The sequence below is a fragment of the Dromaius novaehollandiae genome, chromosome 17 (genome assembly GCF_036370855.1).
Source record: "Dromaius novaehollandiae isolate bDroNov1 chromosome 17, bDroNov1.hap1, whole genome shotgun sequence".
Lineage (NCBI taxonomy): Eukaryota > Metazoa > Chordata > Aves > Casuariiformes > Dromaiidae > Dromaius > Dromaius novaehollandiae.
Window position 1 is genome coordinate 14,784,731 of NC_088114.1, and position 22,930 is coordinate 14,807,660.

Sequence of the window (22,930 nt, forward strand, 5' to 3'; positions counted from 1 at the left end):
AAATGCAGCCTAACCGCACCTGAGCCTGCTTCATTTTCCAAGGAGATAACCAGTCTAGCCATCATCCACCATATTAATATAAGAGACATCAGTACACCAGCACAAATACTGTGTTCATCCCCAAATATATGAAGGTCCTAATTCTTACTTTTTTGGGGGAGTTCTGCCTGCCCAAACCTCAAGAAAATATAGATATTTTTCTCATTTCCCATCAAAAGCAGCACACTGAGTGCCAGCCTACCAGTAACCATGAGTCACCACCATCTTCAGCCGCAGCCTTCACTGCTGGAGACCCTCTGCTCTCTGGGCCATAACAGAGGGTCTCCAACACGGCCAACTTCACGCGGGCTGCACTTCTCTGAGGCTAAAACAGGCTGGATCGAAGCTTCTGCACCATTCATAACAGGGCTTAAGTAGGCCAGTTGTACTGCCTTTTCTGCAAAGGTCTGAACTTCATCAAGCGACCTGAACCCCAAAACTAGGCAGGCGCTAGACTACAAATCTATCCCAAGACCTAAGTGCTTCCTCAGCACTGTAAGTCTAGGTCAAGCACAGAGTAAAACTGCCTGCTGCCTCATTTAAATATTCAGTGAACACTGCAAAGATTAACATTTCCTCTTTTGAATATCTAAATATTTGCCCACGATCCCCCTGCTAATGAGCAAAGACAAGTGCTGGTAAGTGGCAAGCAGCATTAAGCCTCGAGTCAATCAAGGGAGCACAGAGGCCCTTCAGCACCACCACAAGGCCCGGGCGCGTTAATTCAAAGCTGGTGGCTTGCAAATGGCCCTTCGCTCCCGCTAACTCTCCCCCCCGCCATCCATCCACACACATTCCTCCCTCTCCTCTCCTCTCCACCCCCTTTTCCGCTCCATAACCCACTTGGGGGCATAAAAACTGGTACTGAGAAACCTGCCAACTGCTTCAGACCTTGGAACACAGGCTCTGCTCTTGTCAGCTCGGAGCCCTCTCCACGATGGAAAACATTACACATCTCGCTAGCTAACGACCGCGCTGCTCATTTACATGTCGCAGGCAAATACTAACAAGGTCACAGCCAGAAAAGTGCGGTCAGGAGCTGCTACTGCTCCTGGCAAGAGGTTAGTGCCTGGAAAAGGGCTGCCCGGGAAGCTCTTTAAACACCTTGGAACATGTGCTAAGCTGCTGAAGTATGAGGTGTGGTGACAGCAAGGTGTTGAAACGGCGCTTTTAAAAGCTGCCAGTCATCATTAACAGATCTCCGCCGAGTACTGGCAGCCAAGTCAAAGCCAACACCCAGAGCATCTTCTTGAAAGGTGGGTGGGGAGAAGGGAAGAGGAGAGGAGGCAGGTGTGGAGAAGACAAAGGCAGGACAGAGCAGTCGCGCCGAGGGGGGTTCCCCTCTTGCTGTCACTCCGAGAAATCCCCATCCTTGCTTCACAAAAGGCAACGGGCAGAGCTGCTCTCCAACAGCTCCAGCATCAGCTGTCTGGGCAACCTGCAAGGGGAACCGCGAGCTAATTCTGCTTCTGCTCCCCCCCGGCAGTTCCTCACCTTGTCCTGGTTGTCCTTGCTGCTTCGGGGATCGGGTGTTCCTACTGCTAGTGGTTTTCTTGAAGCAGCTGGCACAAGGCCAGGAGAAGCACGCCTGTCACCTCCCGTGCTGGTGGCACTCCCACATTACTCCTTCAGTGAATCAGTAGACTAACTGGGAGCTGCTGAGTAGCCAGCAAAGGGCTGTTGGCTTGAACAGCCAAGTTTACGAGCAGAGATGTCCTAGCAATGCTTGCACAGGCTGGAAACCACGCTGGCTGGGGGCATCACCTTCCTGCACGGCTGCGTGCAGGATCCGCACAGGCAGCAGGGCCGGTGTCTCCTCCTAGGAGCGGAGTTTCCCCTAGCCCACGTTCAGGCACCCTCGTGCACTGGTCTGGACAAGTCTGCTGCTGGAGGGACCTCAAAGCTCCCCAAAACCAGCGCTGAGGAAGTCCATCAGCACTGTAGCATGCAACCACCCCATCGCAGCTGGAAAACCTAGGACAACAGCAATGTCAAACCTCCCATCGTGCCATCACCCCGGCCCCCTGCAAAAAGACGCATGCTAAATCCTGGAATAAAATACATCTGCCACTTTTATGTTCAACAAAAGTTGTCCAAATTTTGTATTTCCTAATTTTTGTGTCAAAATTTTGACTAGTATTTTTTCCAGTTACATGTTCCCTCACATAAGAATAGTTCCAGCTTTCCAAAAAATTCTGTCTCTGGCTTTTATATATCCAGATACTTTGCAGAAGACTTAAGTCACCAATACACACAAAAATCTTGGGAAAACACAGCAGCAGACATGATCTTTCCCCCAGTATGCACGTTATAAGAAAAAAAAAGTATCTAGCACTACCAAGTAGCTTGATAGGAAGTTTGTGTGAATTGAAAGAAAACAGCCCTAACTAAATATAATTCTCTCTCTTAAGAGTCTAAAACTGTATTGCACATCAAAATCTTAAATATTTATTTGAAATTATGCACCCTACTTATTCCATATTCTAAACCTGTGCAGCAGAGAGGCTGTAATTGTAATGGATTTAATAAAAGCTATCATATTCCATAATTCAGCAGAAAGAGATTATGCATAGCCCCTAGACGCAACTAAGAATAGCCAAGTTTCTTCATGTTAGTGATTGTTCTAAGAATAAAAGAAAAAAAATTATGTATTTCTCTCTCTTGCTCCTTTTTCTCCCTGAAGTACTGAAGAAGCACCAGGTCCCACCAGCGTGCAGATGCTCTGCTCCCCTCTGAGCTTTGGAGGCGTTAATCCATTAACCCTTGCAAGCACAGCATTTGTCAGTATTTAGCTTTTTTCCCCTTAGATTTCCAGGATGCTACTGCAAGTAAGTGAACATCACTCCTACCCTAATCCCTAAGAAAACATGCCTTTTGTGACTGCGCTGTCAGTATATTTGCCGATTTTCCTCCTGGCCACCTAACTTTTGGGCCCTCAGTTCAACCTCAAATTTGACAGGGGGGCAGAGGTCTCAGATGAGCTTCCCTGATTAAAGAAAGGCTGTTCAAGCTCAGCAGCTCGCTGTCCTGAGCGGCAGCAGGGCCCTAGCCAAAAGCTCCAGAACAATCTGTTCTAGCCTTAAATCTACCGCTCATGGAAAAAATCATGATTTCTTCATTCATTTACTTTCTTATTTGCTTAATCTTGGTAAAACTAAAATACTAAAAGATAAAAAAAAAAAAAAAGCCAAGTTTTTAAAAAGACATTATGGGGCTTCGGTAGCTAATTACCTTTAAAAAAACCTCTAAGCTGAAGTGACTTGCTTAAAGATACCGAGTGAATTATTGAACCAAGCCTCTTGGCATCCACATTTGCAGCAAAATTGCTACAACTTTGTTGATAACGCTTATCTCACCTGAGGATAATCATTACCAGACAGGAAAGGTGGGAACAAAAGCGTAAAGCTCTTCTTTAGAGAGAGGGAGATGAGAATTACTCTCCAGCTTGCTGCTTCCCTTGCTGCCCCTCACACTAGGTACACACACAGGGACACCTCGTCACCAGCTCCGCCGGCGTGATGGACACATGCCACAGCTGCTCTCAGCCCCCTTTAGGGAGGTTTTCCTCATCCATCTTCCAGGCAGGGACTGTCTCTCCATCACGCGTCTGCAGAGTCCTCCGCACAACGAGGCTGGGGCCTCCAGGCACTATCACCATAATAAATAACGATAATTCAGGGGGGCGATGCTTTCAAATCCCAAACTTACATTCTTCTGAGCTTCCTGCCACACATACGCACACCCCCCCGCTTCTCTATTTCCAAATTTGACCTTTGCTCGTATTCAAAGCTGAAAAGCTCCGTTTCTGCAGGGGCTGCAGTTCAGTGGGGGATTCCCGGAAAGCCCACTCGGGCTCCATTTATTCCTGCGAAGCCAGGTGGGATGAGACGGCCATTAATCTGTTCACACCTTGTCAACAAGGGGCCTGATCTAAACACATCCCTCTCTCAGCTGTAGGAAATTACCACAGATGATGGCAAGGAGCAAAGCAGAGAAGCTATGCAGAAGTGAGCAGAGAGCAAGGGACATCGTACACAGCAACAGTTCACTACCCACCTAATTAAAATATCAGGGCAGGGTGCGACTGAGATGAGTCTTTCTCTGTCTCCACGTTTTGGGGCACCTCAAGAACATTCGTTGGTTATTGCCGACTCCCAGAAGAACCACCACCTCCTTTTTCAGCAGGCAGCGATGATAACCCCCAGTGACTTTAGTATGACTATGCCCCCCCAAAATACGCAATCGGTGCTGTCTCTGCTTCACTCCACCCCGCTGCAAGTCTTCCCCTCTCCCCTCTCTCCCCTTAATTCTCGCATTATTCTCCTCCCCTCATCTGGTCTTTTCTGTCTGTATTAAACCTAATGGTTTTACCACATGTTAGAAGGCAGCAAAAGGAAGTGGTGAAGTGACAAATGGGAATTTTCATGCTTTAATTTATTATGACAATCGTGCCCGGGTCCACAAAGTAAACTGAGTCAACAGAGAAGGACTTTGTGCCAAGTTATTTATCCACTTCTCTAACTGGGGAATCTTTTTTTCCCCTAGCCAGCCATGAGGCTGGTTAAAGTCATCAACTTTATTGATGAGCAGAAGCAGCAGGGAATTTTCTCACGAAATATGTTGTTGTTGAAAATCTTGGACTCATCCAAACCAAAACCTTTTCTCTAGGAACGGTTTGGTGTCGCTAAATTCCCAGACCCAAGGGAAAAGAAAAAAAAAAGAAGATTGGGGAAAAACTCTGAAGTAATCAAAACAGTCTGTTTTAGTCACTGAAAAGACATTTGCTTTTTGTTCAAAAGAGCTTTCTGTGCAGTTTAGTTAAATTTTGAAATGTTTCATTTTGATTTTTTATTTTTCTTAGCTTTTCACAGAGATGTCAAAATAAAACATTTCAACTGAGCAAAACTTACATTTTTCCCTCTTAGTTTGTCAGCAACATGACATTTTTCAGCATTTTTGCTCCAGTCTGGCACAAGACAATTTTTCTGCATCTCCAGATTTCCCATTCAGCCGTATTCATGAATGCATCCTATTAACCCCACTGAACGTTAGTCCGGATACGCACAGTTGTCCAGTATTACTGGTGGAAATTCTGTTCAAAACCTCGGTTGTTTCTTTTCGTAGGAAGGGTACGGGACAAAGTCGCCGCCCAGCGTAACAGCAGCAGAACAAGGCTACTTGTTCCTTAGCATCTTAAATCATATGAATGATCGTTTGTGCTAAGGCCACAGTTCAGTTCAGTGTCCTGTCCTCAGCTGTGGCAATAGCAGAAGTGAGGAAAGACTTAAAGGACAGGACGAGCATGTAAGGTCTCTACTCCAGAATGCTCTTCCGACCACCCATAATTTTCATTTCAGGGTTTTCAGAGGCAGAAGTCGTTCTTTTGTACTTAACCACCTTTAACAGTTTTTTTTTTTCAGGGAATTTATTTTTCCCCACTTTAACCCTCTGGGTTTTTTTCAGGCTATTAGAAGGAGACAAGCCTCACAGAGTATTAACAGGAGCATCACACATGAGGCAAAGGAGGTCATGCTGGCACAGGTAACTTCTCAGCTGAGCCGCAGCATCTAGTTTTCATAGGAAAAAGTGGATAGACTGGATATACCCCCGCGGGGAGCACAAGAAATGCTAAAGTAGTTTAGAAAACAAGACCTACAAGGAAAGGTCGAAAGAACAGGGTTTCAGTAGTGTGCGCAGGGAAGGCGCGTGCAATGCCCTGCAGCCCTTCACTTGTATCCTACACACGCAGCTGAGCAGGGATCTCATGATACCTCTTTAAAACACTTCTGTGTCCTTTGTACTGAATCACATTCCAACATCATGACACAACCTCCAAAGTAGCTTTTTAACAACCTACAGTCAAACAAGCAGGCATTGTTTGCCACCCTGCTTGTATAAACTCCTTGCTATTGAGCTGGAACATGCCCACATCCGGGTGGAGGACACCAGGACTACCAACGTGCATCAGATCCAACAGAGGAGACGGGAGCGCTGATCCAGCAGGTCTATCCATCAACAGCACCAGAATATGCCAATGGAGACTAAGAGTGCCCAGAGGATTTCTGTGCTCTCCCAGCATTCTTCCTTCTCAGGTTATAAACATTTCTGCTGGGAAGCACTTTTTGGCCACAGAGGCTCAGCCCACCCCGCAGTGCCTCTGAAACCGCACTGAGTCGACCTCTGAAAGGCTCATGCAGAGATATGACGACAGTCAATAGATTTTGTTTCTTGATAAATAAATTTTGGCTAACAGCCCCAAATCCATGAATCATAAATACCCAGAGCAATTAAACTACAGTAACATGTACAATATGTCCATTAACAGAAAAATAACAAGGGTTACACTACCAGACTCAGGTGAACCCTCCCAAGCTTTCAACTGGGTGAACTACATACTGGCTCTGACACAAATAAAATCGGTATTACGGACATGCTGTTTATGTGGAGATCCCCTTCATTACTTCTGATCCCTAGGCTGAATTAAGGCAAAACAAGGTTCTAGGCATAACCTATATGGTGCTCCCACATCCACATCTCTGCTATGGCTTTGGTTTCGCCCCAAAGCTCCGTCCCAGTCTGAGCTGGCAGAAGGTATTCTTTGAAGGGAGGGGAATAGTCTGCATCCGTCGATGCTGTTGTTTCAGACTGTCTGCAGACTCAGGCAAACACTACTTAGGCTCAGGCCATATTATCAAACTTTTCTTCCGACCCGTTACAGCTGGAAATTGCTCAGATGGAGACACCTACCCTGCTGCTGTCCAATCCAGATGGCTGAAACCAGCCAGGTCCTGAGGGTCTCGTGGTGTGACTGTACTCCAGGCACGGCTGCTACCGCTCCTCCTCGACCTCTTCCCTTCCAGAAATAGTCCAGGATCTTAGTACAACTCTGAGACAAAATTTTATCTTATGTTATGCCTTTGCAAAAGGCCTGTGTCACTGCCCCTTCCCATGTCTGTTTTGTGGATATTATTAACGTGAGCATACACCACGTAAAGATATTAAACCCTTTGGGGAGGGAGGGTTCATACGTTTGACCTATTAGGGATTGAGATGAAGTATAGCAGAGAGGCAGATTATTCTGCAACTAACTGCTATGAGCCAGACTAGTGGACTAGAGAGACCCTGGATCTGATCACAAGTGCTAAATCCTTTATTCCTAAACATTGGCCTTTCCTAGTCTCCCTTTATAATTTGTGTAAATTACTGTCCTCTGCAGGAGATGCTGCACTTTGCCCATATGCCAGAGAAACAGGTCAACAGACTGGGCGGCGGGTTAATAGACTGGGCAAAGTTTACCTTTGTACAACTTCCCCGAAGTTACAGCTCATATGGTGAAAAAGCAAAACACTGTAATAAGATTTGCCTGCCTCCAATAACACTAAAGACAGTTCTAGTTCATAACTTCCAACTGAATTCACTGTACAGCCAAGCGTCGCTAATGAATTCCCCTAATGATCATGCACTAATGTTTGACTTCATTATGTCACTTTTGCAATAGCTGAGCTACAGAAGAACGTGTCTGTCTTTCAGTAAGGATCCCTCGGCGCTCCCCCTTCCCTCGGAGGGCACAGGCGCCCCGGCACAGGGGAAGCCTCCGCCAGAAGGAAGCGCCGCACAGGCCGCCGTGCCGGGGCCGGGAGCGGTGAACTCCCAGCCGCTGCCCGAGCCTCTTCCCAAACCGCTGCTCCACTTCAGCTATCCTGAACACCACCCGGGAAACTCTGAGCTACTCCAGTCCTTGCCTTCCCATCAGGGCGGGGGCAGAAATGCATTCCCAGCTATTTCCAGCTCTAAAGTGCTGAGATAGAAAAGCTCTAGGCACTTAAAGAGTTTTCTTTTTTTAAAAAAAGACCATGGTAGGGTTGAGAGACTCAGAATTAAAGATGCTCCTGACATTTTTTCCTGTGCATTACTCAGCCCAATCTGTTTAATGGGTCTTCATCAGTGACTGTGATTGCTGATTCGTGCTGGCGACATCATTCAATTGGACATGGCTTTGAAGCAGAAGAATAATTATTTCCCATCTTCCCAAAGACCATTTAATTCACGCTCCCCAATCTCTGGGAATAGATAACCCGTAGCCCTTTTAGTTCGTTAACTCTCTGGGGCTGTCATCAAAGGACTGTCAGCTGCTTAGACAGAGGTTGCACAGTTCGGAATTTGCAGAGGAGAAAAGTGGCTGAGAGCCTGCGGAGTCCCTCTTACCCATGGATTCAGCATGTGAACTTCCTGTCATGCATCCTGCAACATCCAAACAGCTTCCCAGACCAAAAAAAAAAAAGACTTTTATTGCCTCACTCTTTCTTCTAGCAGCCTGGGACCAAGTCCGTGTGTAGTCTAGCTGTGGCTGCACTAAGGATAACTTGGTGCCGATGCAGAGGCAAAGCAAAACCAGACATCAACCAAGCCCCGGGGAAAGCAGGGGTGACGTGATCAGCTGTAGCAACGGCTGTGCGGCTGCTGGGGATTCAGCAGGATCGCATCGGTGGAAGGATGCCTCCACCACGGCTCACGGGGAAACCCAACACCTAGACACACCACGCCTCAGGTTATGCAATTAGTACGGACCACACCAGAAGAGAGACCTGAGCCAAGCAAGGCTCACCTGCAGCAAATGCCGCGGTCCAGAGAAGTAAAGTTTGGCAGAATATTATTGTATTTCCTTCCCTCCCTTCCCACAGATATCAAGATGGCTTTAAAAATGGAAGACAATAAGTAAATAAATAAACAAAAATCCTACTCTAAGACTAGAGCAGAGGCTAGCTCTGGGAGGAGCCAAGAGCACTAAACCAAGCTCTTATATAGTGTTTTTCAAGACTAGACTTAAAAGCACTTTGCAAAGGAGGTAAGTGCCATCACTCCTCCTTTGCGAAATTGGGAAACGAAGCTCTGGAGGAAGGGCATGCAGACGCACTCAGCTGCCTAACGGCAGGTCAGGCCCAGACATCCCGCGTCCCGCGCCCTAGTCAGCATGTCTCTTGCCTCGGACACCTATATCCAGAATTAATTTCAAGCACTGAGTGCACTCGGAGCTTTTTCTGTAAGATGGGAAATGTACAGACACTGCAGTCAAAAAGCTCTCCCTCCCTCGGATTATGAGTGGAAGGAATTTAGCTAAAAGGCTTCAGTAAATCAGCCCGAAGCCTCTTTTCCTCGGGTTGTATTATTTATCTCCCTATCCACTTGACCACACTAAATTCATAAAGGCATCTTGGCAGTGTACAAACATATAGGGGGACTTTACTGAAAGTGCTAAACATGCTCTAATTGTTTTCTCCGGCGTTACTCCGCTGAAGCTCCTAGTGCCGTCAGCGGGAGCAGAGTTAGACGATCGCGGAAGAGCTTCGAACCATCTCGCTCCTAATCTACGGAGAGTGGCGAAGCTGAAGAATGCCAGCACCTCTTGAATTCAGATCTTTGCTTCGCTACTCATTCTGCCTTTCAACCCAGGCTTTGTCTCGATTGCTCAGGAGCAGGATAAGGACTGTACCCTTGTGTCCCTAATCACGTGGTATCGTGAGGCTCAGCTAAACAATACTCACAAAAAGCTTTGAAAATGAAAAAGTGTTGCATAAATATTCCGGTGGATTGTAATTAAACTTTTGGCATGTGGTTTCCACGTAAGTGCAGAAATACCATCAATAAAAGTCAATACATTCTTTTTTCCCTTTCTTTCGTTCTTTCTTGCTTTTACTTTCTTTAGCTATTCCCCAGATATCTGTCAGTGTTTGCTGAATTTTCATAAGGGAAAAAATTACTTCCTAAAATGTTCAAAAGCTTTTCCTTGGTTTGTTATTAGAGCAATTATCTAGCATAACACAGCGAAATAGCACAAAGTATTCTAATGGGAAACAAATGTGCCAAAGAAGTGACCAAACTTGGAATCTTTATTGAAAAATGAGGGGAAAGCGATTAGCTGAAGAGGCAGCAACGGAAAGATTTTCCACCTGGCCTTGGGCAACACATCAAACAGACCTCAAAAGGGTGCTATTTATAATTGTTGTCTGGCTGTCTACGGACCCCTGTCTGTCTATCAGCCTGGTCTGTTCTCTCCCCCCGCCTCCTCTCGGCCACGTGCCCTGGCTGCGACTTGTTTACACAAGGCGCTTTCAGGAGGGAGGGAAGCGGGAAGCGTCTGAGCCCCCTCAAGGATGCTGATCCCACACCCCTTCCACGGGGAAGAGCTCTGTGGGTTCAGTGGAGCTGCAGAATACGCAGATCTTTGAGCTGTTTGCATTGCTATACTACATTACTACACCATGCTACTACAAAAGCAGACACAGGCAGAGACTAGGCTTCACTCAATCATATGTAAGGTACAATATCTTGTCTGGTCATTTCCCCTCAAATAAAATCAGTTCAAAGTGGAGGCAAAAATGTTGCCAGATCAGGAAGGTCCTATTTCACCTCCACTTTGCTCTAGTATAAATAGCTATGCAATTTGTAGGTCAAAGGCCCATCAATCCCGGCGAGTTTGCTTTGGTGTAATTCAAGAAGCAATTACATTTTGCAAATATTGAGATGATTTATAAGAATTATCTACAAAAGTTTTCGGCCCTTTGGCATGACAAACAAAAGATGTGAAAGAATCATAATAGCAATTTCTCACTACTCACTAATGGTCACTCGTCATTCTCCTTTAACTGTTTCGCTTATTCAATTCAAATTGGGGAATAAAGAAAACAGTGAGTACCAAGATCCTCAGCTAGTATAACTGCTCGTAGTTTAATTGAGAGCCTTTGGAATTATCACCATTTACAACAACTGAGGAACTGCTTTTCTTGTGAAAGGTAATAAACCCCCCAGCACAAATAAGAATAGACAAGCAACTGAAAACGAGCTCAGAAGCACTAGTGTGCAAACACCACCACTGACTAAATTGCAGTCCCATAAGCTATCCAGGAAACACAAGCGGGGGGAACATTAATAGAAAACAGGACCATTTAGTGATGGATCTGTGAACAAATAACGGGCAGCAAATTGGCAACAAGCACTATTCTTAGCAAGACATTCGGCCAGTGCTAGGAGAGAGAGAGGCACACAAAAACCCACACGAGCATGCCACAGCTTCATTAACCAAACCAGGGACTTTTGAAGTTCAGACATGAAAAATAAAGTCTGATTTTATCTCTGTTAGATTCCATTTACCCAAAGATGTCCAAACCTCAAAAGGGGTCAGATGTTCAGTCCAGATAATCACACAAAGTCTGGGTGTGTAGTTGAAGCCTATCCACATTATACCAGGCTCTCGAGGATGAAGGACGGGAAACCTCACGAGAAGAGTTAAGAGACACCACCAGAAGCTTTCTGGTACATTCTGCTTTCACTCTGATCATAAATACTGCAAGAGCCGCCTTCGCTGTGGTATTTTAATGTTTCCAATCTCCAACTTCCCTGGGCTCTACTTAGAGCAATGCGTTTGTAAGTGCATACACCCTCCAGGTAAAACTCTGTGCCTTTGCTTGGCAGAGCATTGCACTGCAGGAAGCATCTCTCCTCCAACCCATCCCAAAATGACAGAGCCCCAGACGCACAGAATTTCCACAGGGACAAGGGACAGGCATATCATCCAGTGTCACCTCCTTCCCCTGGACAACAATGGGCCAAATGAGGAGAGTTTGACAGTTTTTCTCCTTTGTTCTTGCATCTCTGCCTACCCACACGCGTACGTGCAGTGACTGAGAGTCTCTAAACGCAGCACTCCCTCACCTGTGGCTTCCAGAACACCGGCACGAGTGAAGCCTCGCTAAGTGGTCCGCGGTGAGTCTGCGAAACTGCACCGAATAGTCTTGCAAATATACTGGTGGTTCATGAGAAATGATTAGGGGTGACAGCAGTTGATATTGTAAAACACTGGGATTTTGTGTTCTAAACCAAAAGAAAATACCATATTCCCAAATCATGACCAAACTGCCAAAAGAAAGAGGCTTACCTCATTAGTTCAGGTTTATATTGCAGTAGTGCTTGGGACACTAACTCAGGGGAGGACTCCTTAGTGGTAGAGGAAAGTCCTCTTCCCTAAGAGATTTACAATTTCAACAGTCATTAGCAAGAGAAAAATGGAAGTGACTTGCCCATAATCACCCATGGCAGGTCAGTGGTGAAACCAAGAAGAAAGCTCTTGTTCTAGTTCCCATCCACTGTTCCCTTCAATAAAGCAACGTACATGACACCAAAACAAAAATATTTACTTCGACAAACCCATTATTATGTGAATCTCACCTGTAATACACCTGTTCTGAACTTATTTTGGATATAACTTCTGAGAGAAGGCCATCTAGAAGGGGCATTTAAGGAGTGAAGGTCAAGTGACGACGTCGCTCTCAGCAGAAATGACATTCTGCTGCCTATCTCCCCACGTGGAGCAGGACAGCAAGACCGAGATCCACCCTGGCGCACACACACAACGAGCAAATGACACGTGCGCTACAGTTATGGAGGTGAATGCAACCCTCTGTAGATTTTGTTGACTAATTAAGTATTCAAAGAAAGATAAAAACCTGAAATCAATCTCTAACCTTGCAAAATCAGTCTCTGAATAACCTTCCTTCCACAGAGGAGACTCTAGGGGACAAGCTTTCTGGGAAAGTACCATCCTGCGTCTGTTCACAATCCTTCTTCAGTTACAGGCCAAAGCCTGGTTTTGTGAATAAGCTCCAACTTCCTTATTACATCTCTTCCTTCCTTCACAGGCACACCCTAAGTCCCCTTCTCCTTCCCCCCAAATCAAGCTCAATAGCCTCCAGCTACACATACTGGAATATTTAAGCATTCATGTCTTCCACTGAAGGGTGACCGCATAGGCAGGGTTTTCCAGGAGACAATGGCTTTATTTTCTCTTCTTCTGACAGAATTCAGAATGGGATGTAATATGTTGTGTGAAGCACAACGAACATCAGCAGCATAAACCCCCGTGGAAACCATAAATCTTGAACACATCGTCTGGATTCTTAATTCTCATTGCAGGAAAGCATCTATGGCTGAGCTTCTCAGCCAGTTATACAGACTGTCTTAATCTGCTTTCCGACCACTGTGTGCTCTGAGAAATAGCTCCACACCAAAAAGAAGTATTTATAGTTTTCCAAATTGCTTTGGAATGAATCTGAGTGCTTAGAAAAGAGCAATAGCGCTCTCAAGCCAGGTGAAACGCTGTGAAAACAGCTCAGCTAATGCTTCCAGTGACCAGTCTAGAGCCTTTCTATGTGTGAAATGGGCATTTCCTACTTTTCTGATTATCTATAGTCCAAGTGAAAGCTTTTTCCATTTGAACCCTTTCTCTGGCTAGACAAAAAATCCACCTTTGAAACTCATGCGAGGCCATCACATCTATTTACTCACGTGCCCTTGAAGCAGAGCTGCACTCGGGTCCTCTGAGGTTTGCTACACTGAAGAAATCTCCTGTAAGAGTGGTGCTGTACCTGTACATTAAGACACCTGACGGGAAGTCAGGTAAGCTGCATTACAGTCCAAGCTCCACCACAGACCAGATGAACATGTTTGGCTGAGCAACTTCGTATTTCTTTTGTATTTCTTCAGATGCCGCCTTTGTCTCCTGTCTGTTGGGACTGCAAGCTCTTTAGGACAAGAAAAATGCTTTCCTGAATGTTTACTCAGCGGCCAGACCTCCTCGTGGTAGGGGCTGATAGTTACCATCTAACGCAAAGAATTGTTATCTAACCAAGCTGTCTTCAACCTATTCTGGGTGGTGATTTACTATCTGCAAGGGAGGTTCCGGTAGAGTGAGCGTTTTCTGACCTGACTGCGCGCACAGAGCATTACCTCATCTACCGGAGTCTGACCAGATCGGGAGTGCAGACAGCCAAGCCCTAAGTAACTAACTAGCTAAATGCATAAAGAACCAATATTTCAGTCACCTGTGAATGCTTGTCTTTAAAGAAAATCTCCTGCTTCCCCTCCTGTCCAGGGCTACGAGAAGGGATAGCAATGCCCAGGAAATGAACTGTGAGTTTTTGCCCAATTCTCCAGTTTCACCGGTATTTGCTGGTTTCCTACAATGGTAGCGCATATGAACCTCTGTTACTGATGATAAGAGTCTGAGGAACACACCATTAATATTACAAGTATCTATGCTTTAGAGTAATTCATCATGCTTGTATTGGTATGTTGAATACAGCTGGTAGCTTCTATGAGCAGATCTCAAAGCACATTACAAGCTTTCATGAACTATGTCCCTAACATTCCCATAAAGAAAAATATCATCCTTGTTTCCAACACATGCATTTAGCCCAAAGTGTCATAGCGGGTGCAAAAAGTCAGAAATAAGTTCAAGAGTCACTTCACTGGTCTTCTAGGCCAAACTGGAAGCAGGAGGGTTTTTTTTTTCTTTTTTTTTAAGGAAAGGAAGAATAGAAGTGTCGCCATTTTCTTCTGAAGAGGGGACACCAAAGAAAAGATGTCATGGGTTTTCTGGCAAGCACCCCACACATTCTCATTTCTTCTCCTCCTTCCTTACTGTTGCTGCAATCACTGAAGAGCTACCATAGAAATCCATTCACTGATGAGTATTAGTGTCTCTCCATTGGGTTGCTACAGCTTTTCACTCATTTGCACACAGCCTTTCACCATCATTTATTTAGCAGATATGCTTCTAACGAGCGATACATTAATCGAATGGGCGCTCGTAGGAAGCCTGTAAGACTAGCACAATGCAAGACTTGCGGACACAGCAGAGCTGCCTCCCTAACGATCCTCTTCAACCCTTTCAACCTCACTCCTATCTGAGCTCACAGCAGCAGCGATACACGCTATTTCCATCTTTGATGGAAATGAACCCTGCTGGGTTACATAAACATACATAGCTCAAAAGATGTCACAAGTCTGACCTCTGCCTTTCTTTGCTAGGTTTCTCAGTATATGACACTGGCTGTCGAACAGAATAAATGATGGAACGCACAAAGAGCAACATCAATGAGACCAAAGGAATCCTGGCCAAAAAAAGAAGACAACAAAAGACAGTGGAAACGATCTAAGGATGTCACTTGGCAACTTTACTATTGTTGTCCTGTTCTGTAGCTACCAACCAGTTTTGAAAAGCCGATAACAGTTCACTTGTGCCAGTTGAGATTAGAACACTATCCGTGTTGGTATCAAAGGAGACAAATTCCTTCCCTGCTCTTGCCAATAAGAAGAGGAGCAACACCATCTTTCCACTGGGCAAAGTCTCTTGTATAACTCCGCTAAGACAATGGAGTTTTATCAGTGATGAATTTGGTCCAGTGTTTTCATGGGACTAATGCCAAAACTGTGGTAAATGCACTGCTGTTGATAGCATCTCTGGTGTGAGTTGTAAGGTAAATAATATTCTGATATGGTCTCCCTTTCAGACAAACATCTGGATTTCTACTGATTGCAATTTAGCTGCATAGACAATGAAGGCATTATTGTTGCAAAAAGCATTAGAGGTTTCTATAGCATTGGCCATGTTCATGTGACCTTCAGCAGAGCCAGTTTTAAAAGGTGGTTTTAGCGCACACATAAAAAAAAAAAAAAAAAAAAAGAAAGAAAAACAGAAGAGAGGCATCTCATCACAGCTACTTTCTATGCCACTTACCGAAGTGAGGTTCTGCTATATCAGCTATCAGAGAGTTGCATAAGATTTAGTGGCAAATATAGCTAGTCCCTGGAGGGTTTTATAAATCTGATACAGGGAAGAGAACAAAGTCTTCCAAGTAGGCCTGATCCTGATGCCAGAAAGCGTACATTAGTAACTGATGGGCCAGTATGAAGAATGCTGTACCGCTGCTTTTTTTGCGGGCCAGGAACACATTTCTCCTGGAAGATGTACCTCATTGCCTGTCTTGTAGATGTGAAGCAGTTTGGCTTCACGTTAGGGGAGTTCATTCTCCATCAGCTGTTACAACTCCACTGATAACAGTAGCAAGATCACTGTTGATTTTCTAATGCCATGAACTGTGATCTAAGGAGGACTGGACTGAGACCATCAACTCATTTCACTCAAGTTAGAGATCAACATTCATTTATTCATTCTTACCAGGAATTACGCTTGTGCTAAAAATCCCTCCCCGTAGCCAGCCATTACCTTCTCAGCTTCTGAGAGTTAGTTCTGTTCCTTCTCTAAGGGACTGCACTGAATCAAGGAACGCTCTTGCACACATCACACTTTACCCACATGCAGACTGTAAACTTTTAAAGGGAAATATCTTTTGTTTCAGCTCTTCTTTCTTTTCCTTCCTTATTTTGTGGTCTTCACATATAGTCAAAGACTCAGGGCCTCCTGTGTGCTAGAGAACATACTACCGTACTGAGAACACAACTGTTGGCAGCTCTGTTCCCTACAAATGGTCCTGCCGTGCAGGCCTGGGATCAATCCATGCCTCTGAACAATCTCTAGTGTCTGTATATTTAGTCTCCTCGTTTTTCTCACAAGACCCTGCAACATAGTTCCTATCTTTTCAACTGTTAGCAGCAAAGCTATTAGCACTATCCCCACACTCCTTTCAGTTCAGTGGCTTGCAGATGTTTCTGACCCAAAAAGGACCTTTTGGGACTTGCATCTGAACTTCCTGCTGGGGTGAGAAAGAGATAAAAGAACTGGCCTGATTTGGGCTGCTCTAATTTGATTCCCAAAGAGGGAAATCCCTTTTTATTTAATGCATCTTTATTGCCCCAAGCAGTGCAGCTGTGCAGTGGAATTAACCTAGGAGGACATTGCTGAGTTACACAGCAGAGTATCTCGTATGGGACTGCCCAGGACTGTACTTTCCCACTGCTTCTCTCTCACCACTCACAAATAGACACTGCTACTCCCCTTGACACCACTTTGAGGTCATTATTGGTTCTGGCATGAAAAGGAAGTGAGTTGTCAGTATTAAAACGTAAACCATCTTAACTTATCAAAATCACAGCATGCTGTTAACTCTTCAGCAAGTGTTTTTCAACTTCACACTGAAGCTGTGAAAGATGCCCTCAGACTTCTATAGCATTTTAAAGGGAATATGAATTCAGCTTCAGCAAAGCACCACAATGTAAGAAAACAAGGATATAGACACATCTCTTACATACTTATCTAAACAGTTTCACATTCTACCTTCACATTTAGATTCCTGTAAGACTTTAAGCTGCTCCTAAAATGACTTAAGTTCTTCTTTATGAGTTACATTTTAAAATACCACATAGGTCCATCAAATGTGTTAGCAGCACACAGAGCCAGACACTTTACAGATGAACAATCTATAGCAGATGCCGTTAGAAAAAAAAAGAGAAAAAAAGGAAGGGATATTCTCCCCAGAAGCAAACTCAACCCTTCCGGTTTTCATAAACATTATTCTAACCTGTGCTGTGCTCTGCCTCATCATTTTACTCCTTCCTTCACAGTTCAGTGAAAACCCTGGTTCCCACAGGGAAGCACTCTTCTAGAAAAGAGCTGTATCATACCGTGGCTCTAGCAGGAGAAGCATCTTCTTCTTTCCCAGAAACTCGGTGGCAGTGGCAGTCACAGCTCCTGGTCACAGGATGGGCCATGAACCCCCAAAGGAAGAAGAATCTGGCTGTTCAGAAAAAGATAACAGGCAATTTTATTAACTTTACATAGTGTTTTGGAGTAGCTCCTGTCCCAGCAGTGAAAGGTACTCCAGTTCGGTAACCTCGGCTTAGTAAGATCAACGGTGTCGTGGAACCGCATGACTTTCAGTACCACAAACAAGGAATGTGAGACATTAAGACAAGCGAGTTAACTGGCAATGTTTGGCTTAAATTATATTAATGCCACAATGTCAGTCTGACATTTTAAAATATACACAGTCATCTGTTTTGTTATGTCTCTGAGGGAAGCAGAACATGTAGGAACAATAATCGCACCGGGTCAAGAGTTGAGATTGTTGTCATTCTTTATGCTACTGCCGCGCAAGAAGCTGCACCAGGACAGCAGCCTGCCTGCGCGAAGCACGGTACCCAGAGACCGTCCCGCAAACGGGCAAGCGGGGAAGGGGAACAGAGAAAAGTGACCGGACACCAGCCAGGTCTCCTGAGCAATAATTCATTAACCTTTGCACTGCTCCCTGAGCCATAATGGTCTGGTCTACTACTATTCCAAGACACAGGAATGAGAATAGGATGCTTCTGATTCCGTTCCCGTATGAACCAGTTTCATCTCTTTTTCTCTAAGTTAAAATACATACTGATAGCCTTTCTGCTTTGATTGCATTTTTTGGAAAGAACCACCACACATTTTGTTTCTCATACATTGCTGCGTTTTCCCCAGTTGGGGAAAAAAATCCACCTTGCAAAACTAACACCTTGCTCCTGTACATATTGGCACATGCACTGTTTCCGTGTCATGTTTGCTCTGTCAAAACAAGTTTTCCTCGCCCCTCAGGGTCAACCCGGCTTTTGAAAACCAAGCTGTCGTCTCCAGGCATCATCACTAGCAGTAGCCAGATAACAGACTCCGGGTTCGCATTCCAGGACGGTTATGACTGGTGATGAATGAGCCGGCTCAGAGACAGCAGGAATTTCCTACAGGTTAGCCTGACCTTCCACCACGCTCCTCCGCCTCAGCGACGGCGGCACACGGGACGCGCCAGTCCAGGGGGCAGGGGGAGGACGGGAGAAAAGGCTCTTTACAAGGGTGACATACTGCGCGGTACAAATTACTATTATTTAATGGATCTGCATCTGTCCGGGTGCCTTATCGGAGGGTAAGTAAAATAATATATTAAAGCAATATAAGAAGAGTAAATATGTTCTTGCCTCTCTCAGTAGAGGAAAACTGAGGTAAACACAGTAGATTACAGGCTGATAAGGAGCAAAAGTGCTAAATGGGGTGATGGTCTATGATTGAAAGCTTAGCCTAAACATCACTAGCATCAAGATGACAAAACATCATGTTGCTTGAAGCATAACAGGCTCAGTGGTCACTCCCTACGGTCATAATCCCAGCTCTACAGCCGTAGAGCAGCTTCCCACCTGAAGCAGGAACCAGACCTTGATGCCCGGAGAAAGCCAGAACCTACATCCATAGCTATGCCATTCGCACTTCAGTTGCAGATTTGGTCTTTTATTTTGATACCTCCACTGTGTTTGAATGCACAGCAGCCCAAACGAGCAAAAAAAATCTATTCCAAATGTTGCATTTCAAATAGTCTACTTGTATATTGCTGGTTATGAGATTATGCCTAATCCATCAATTGGCAGTATCTACATTCCCGGGATTTCGGCTGCAGCTCTAAACTGTTCGGCATACCTAATTAGCATTAATTTACCATTTATCCCTATTTCTTGTAACCATTGTATGAGTATGAAAAATACAGCCCACCGTCAGTCTTTTTATAGATTCCGTCAGTCCCACCTCTGTCCAGTGTGAGGACATCTAGGTAGGCATGAGTGCAGCCAGGTAAAGCCAGGAGCCTGATGCGAGTCTCCCACCTCCCCAGCAGAGCCAAAAAAGGCATTTGGCCACTTTCTGCGGAGGTCTGATGAAGCAGCCCTGAGAGGGAGACAAGGCTCTCTACGAAATATTTCTCATTAAACTGCAGATGCTACTACGAACTGAGGACAGGACATCCAGAGGGTGTCCAGGTGCGCAGCTTCTCTGATCCTCCACCAGCTACGAGCCCAAGGCTTGTCATTCACCAGCCCCGCTCTCTGGGACAACGCAGGAGGCACTGCAGGGTGCAAAATTACTCTTCCGACTGGGGAGTTTCTAATGCTTTAGGAGAAGGTGAGTTTTCCCCACATTAAATCTACTTATTTCACTGAGGAGAGAACTGGAGACTTCAGGGAACCTGGCCTGCTCTAGTCAGCCGCAGAAGTTGCATGTAGTATTAGGAATTTCGTAATTACATTTAAAATTTCAGAGAAAGTAGGAGGAAGAAAATTAGGAAAGTATTTTCACTTAAATACTGTGCTTTTCCATTCTCCATGACTCAATTAATAATTCTAGCTGAACCAGAAACATGCTGAGAAAAAAGAAAAAGTTTTTCTTGTGCTATTTTAGGATTTCCTTCCACAGCAAGAAAGAGGGAGCAATAAAAAAAAAAAAAAAACCTTGAACTTCAATAAACATTTCTAAGTGAAAGTTCAAGTTTGTTCTCAGTGTTTTCTGACCTGATGCCTATAACCACTGTTCATAATTTCATATTAAAAAAACAACTTTGTTTTAAATAAAAAAGATGATGTAAAGAGTAAACAGATTAGCAGTAACGAGCAAAGCTTGCACCACAACGCAGCACGCTGCCTAGGACTCGGGACCCTCCTCATGGAACGAACAACAGAAATCACTCTTTAAAAATATCGAAGTACATTTCATGACCACATATGCACGAAAGCTCATTAGTAGGAGTGGTGACTTCTATTTACGATCATTCTTTAGCTCCTTGTTGCATGCTGAAGCCCAGGCATCGCGTAAGGTACCCTCTTACCAGGTGTTAACTCATCACCTTCCCACCAGCCTGAGCACCAGCGCAGCTGCCCACGTTACTCCTGCCCCAAAGACAAGAGAAGTCCCCTGCGCAGCCTGGCCAGCCGGCCATCCTTCACCAGGCTACCCAGAGCCAGAGGAGCAAGCGCGTGGGCCATGCTTGCACCTGCCCCCTCTCTAGTTAATGCTTCATCGTGCAATGGTCACCAAGTGTCCTCTGCAGGCCCTCCGCACCCGACCGAACGGTTCGTCCCAAGTCTCGCTGAATCAGGAACAAGCTCTCTGAGAAGCTACCCGTAGCCTCTGCTGTGAGGGGGAGGAAGGACCAGTTTTTGAAGGACAGATGTTGTGACCCTGAAGCAGCAACAGCCCTGCAGGGACCCCTGATTTGAGTCTCTGCGTGCCACAGACACTAAATATAGCCATCTCCTCGTCCTGCGGGCAATAGTGAAACAGGCTGGAAAAAAAACAAATGAAAAAATCATGACCCAAAGTGAGAAAATAGAAAGGAAGAAGGGCCAGGACGTTGTCCTTACCCCTAAAGTCACACAGCAGCAGAGCAGTCATGTCAGCTATGTTAACAACAATTTTTTGAACATTATAACTATTTCCATTCCTCTTGACTCTCAAAGCGTCTCCCCCTCCCCGCACACTACATCACATCAGATGACTAATGAGTTTGACCCTTCTTCAACCCCCATCTGCAGTTTCTCATGGCTCCGTCACCGTTTGCTTCCTGCCTTTATTAGATCAGATGGGCTGTGCGCGCTCTGGGGCCCGGAGCCAGAGGGACACGGAGGCAGGGACACGAGGGCCATCCGCGCCGAGCCCCCGGGCCGCGTGTCTCGCAGTTCCTCGCTCTGCTGCTGCGAGGATGTTCCACTCCAGCGTTTTTTCCTCGCTCTGATGACAAACACCGCTACTTCCTCCCACTGGAAAGAGAGGGAGAGCGATGCAGGCCTCTTCGTAATGTCATTCCACACTGGGCAGGGCTGCACGATGGGTTTTCCAAGAGATTAATTATTGCACTGCTTTACTTTAACACAGGCGAGTCCTTCAGCTTCTGCCTCTCCCCACTCCCTGTTTCTCTCTGTCTCTCTCTTTTCTCCCACTTCGCTGCACCTTTCATCTTTTATTCCTTCTCCCTGTCTAACCCACACCGGCCATTTGACTCTCTCTTCACATCATTTACCCATCTCTTTGGTGCAGATGATCACCAAATCTCCAGCCACTTGGGTATTTCTAACATATTTTCACGCTGATTTTTGGGCACCTTATTTGTCTTTTATCTCACTGTGCTGAGACAGTTAACTCACACTGCCTTCTCACTGGCGTTGGGACAGGACTAAGAAAGATTGGGTAGAAAAGTTCAAATTAAACACTTTTTTTTTTTTTTTTTTTGAAACTATAAGTTCTTTCAAATTGAAACATTCAGCAGAGATGGGTTAGTCTAGGTCATTTCCAAAGGGTTATAAAGAGGAAGCCAGTTGTGGTTTCCCTGCCAGGTAAGCTTTGAGATCTGCTTGAGCCTTGGCAGGCCAGTCCGCTTGGACTTCTACAGCAATGAGGACCTGAAGAGCCCAATCATAGTCTCAAAGTCTGCCAGTGAAGACTGTCAAAATCTGGGAATTTCTTTTCCAATCTGAACAAAACCAAATGCAAAAATATCAATACCGCTCACAAAAAAAAGAGTTACTTCCTTCCGCACAGCTCCAACACAGTTGGAGTTGGGCAATCTAGCATTAATAAAGCTCACGGCATTACAGTCCAAGACCATCATGCACCTGAGGACAGCATTCACCTATCAATGATCCTGACAACATCTCACATTTAAACACATCTAAGTGAGAGATTTGTGTCACCCATTATAATAAGTGGGACTTGAAAGTAGAACCTGGATTGAATTCCACACTTTCCAGTGTGGCGGACATATAAATACTGCATGTAGGATCAATAAATGATTACTAGCTCTGTTAACAAGTGGCTAATGTCTTGTTACAGACTTTTATAGAGTCCAGCTGGTCAATAGGTTGCATTTAACCATGACTTATGATCACCTATATCACATAATAACCATGCCTGTAATATGCTTACAGAGTCCATTCATCATGCATTAATCCTTTTAAATTTATTTATTAATATACTCTTATTCTAATGTTTCACCAAATGGAATAATAATAACAATAATCAGCAAAAGAAGAAGAGCTTTGCATTTTATAGCCATGTTTTATTTTGCCCAAGGAACAGATTTTGAATCACAGGTTCAGTTCAAGCCCACTCCCGGAGATGAGACCCGAAGCACTGGTTCAGCCTGAAAGTATGTTCCGAGGCTCTCCGAATTCACTTAGAAGGAACATGGATTAGCCATCTCGGATAATGACAACGGAGGAAATACATGGACACGTCTCCAGGGAAAGAACCCTAGACCACAAAGCAATAAACAGAGCCGGAGACTCCAGTGATGAAAGTGGTAGAAACCACTGCAAAGTCTCT

At 45.1% G+C, this 22,930-nt stretch overlaps 1 long non-coding RNA gene across 1 annotated transcript in view; it reads right to left on the reverse strand.

Moving 5' to 3' along the window:
• LOC112994583 (uncharacterized) overlaps positions 1 to 17,610 on the reverse strand; it is an 85,297-nt gene extending 67,687 nt beyond the window's left edge. Inside the window, exon 1 of the long non-coding RNA XR_003261976.2 lies at positions 17,455 to 17,610. This is a non-coding gene — a long non-coding RNA (uncharacterized LOC112994583). The remainder of the gene's footprint in view (positions 1 to 17,454) is intronic.
• Between the last annotated feature and the right edge of the window lie 5,320 nt (positions 17,611 to 22,930).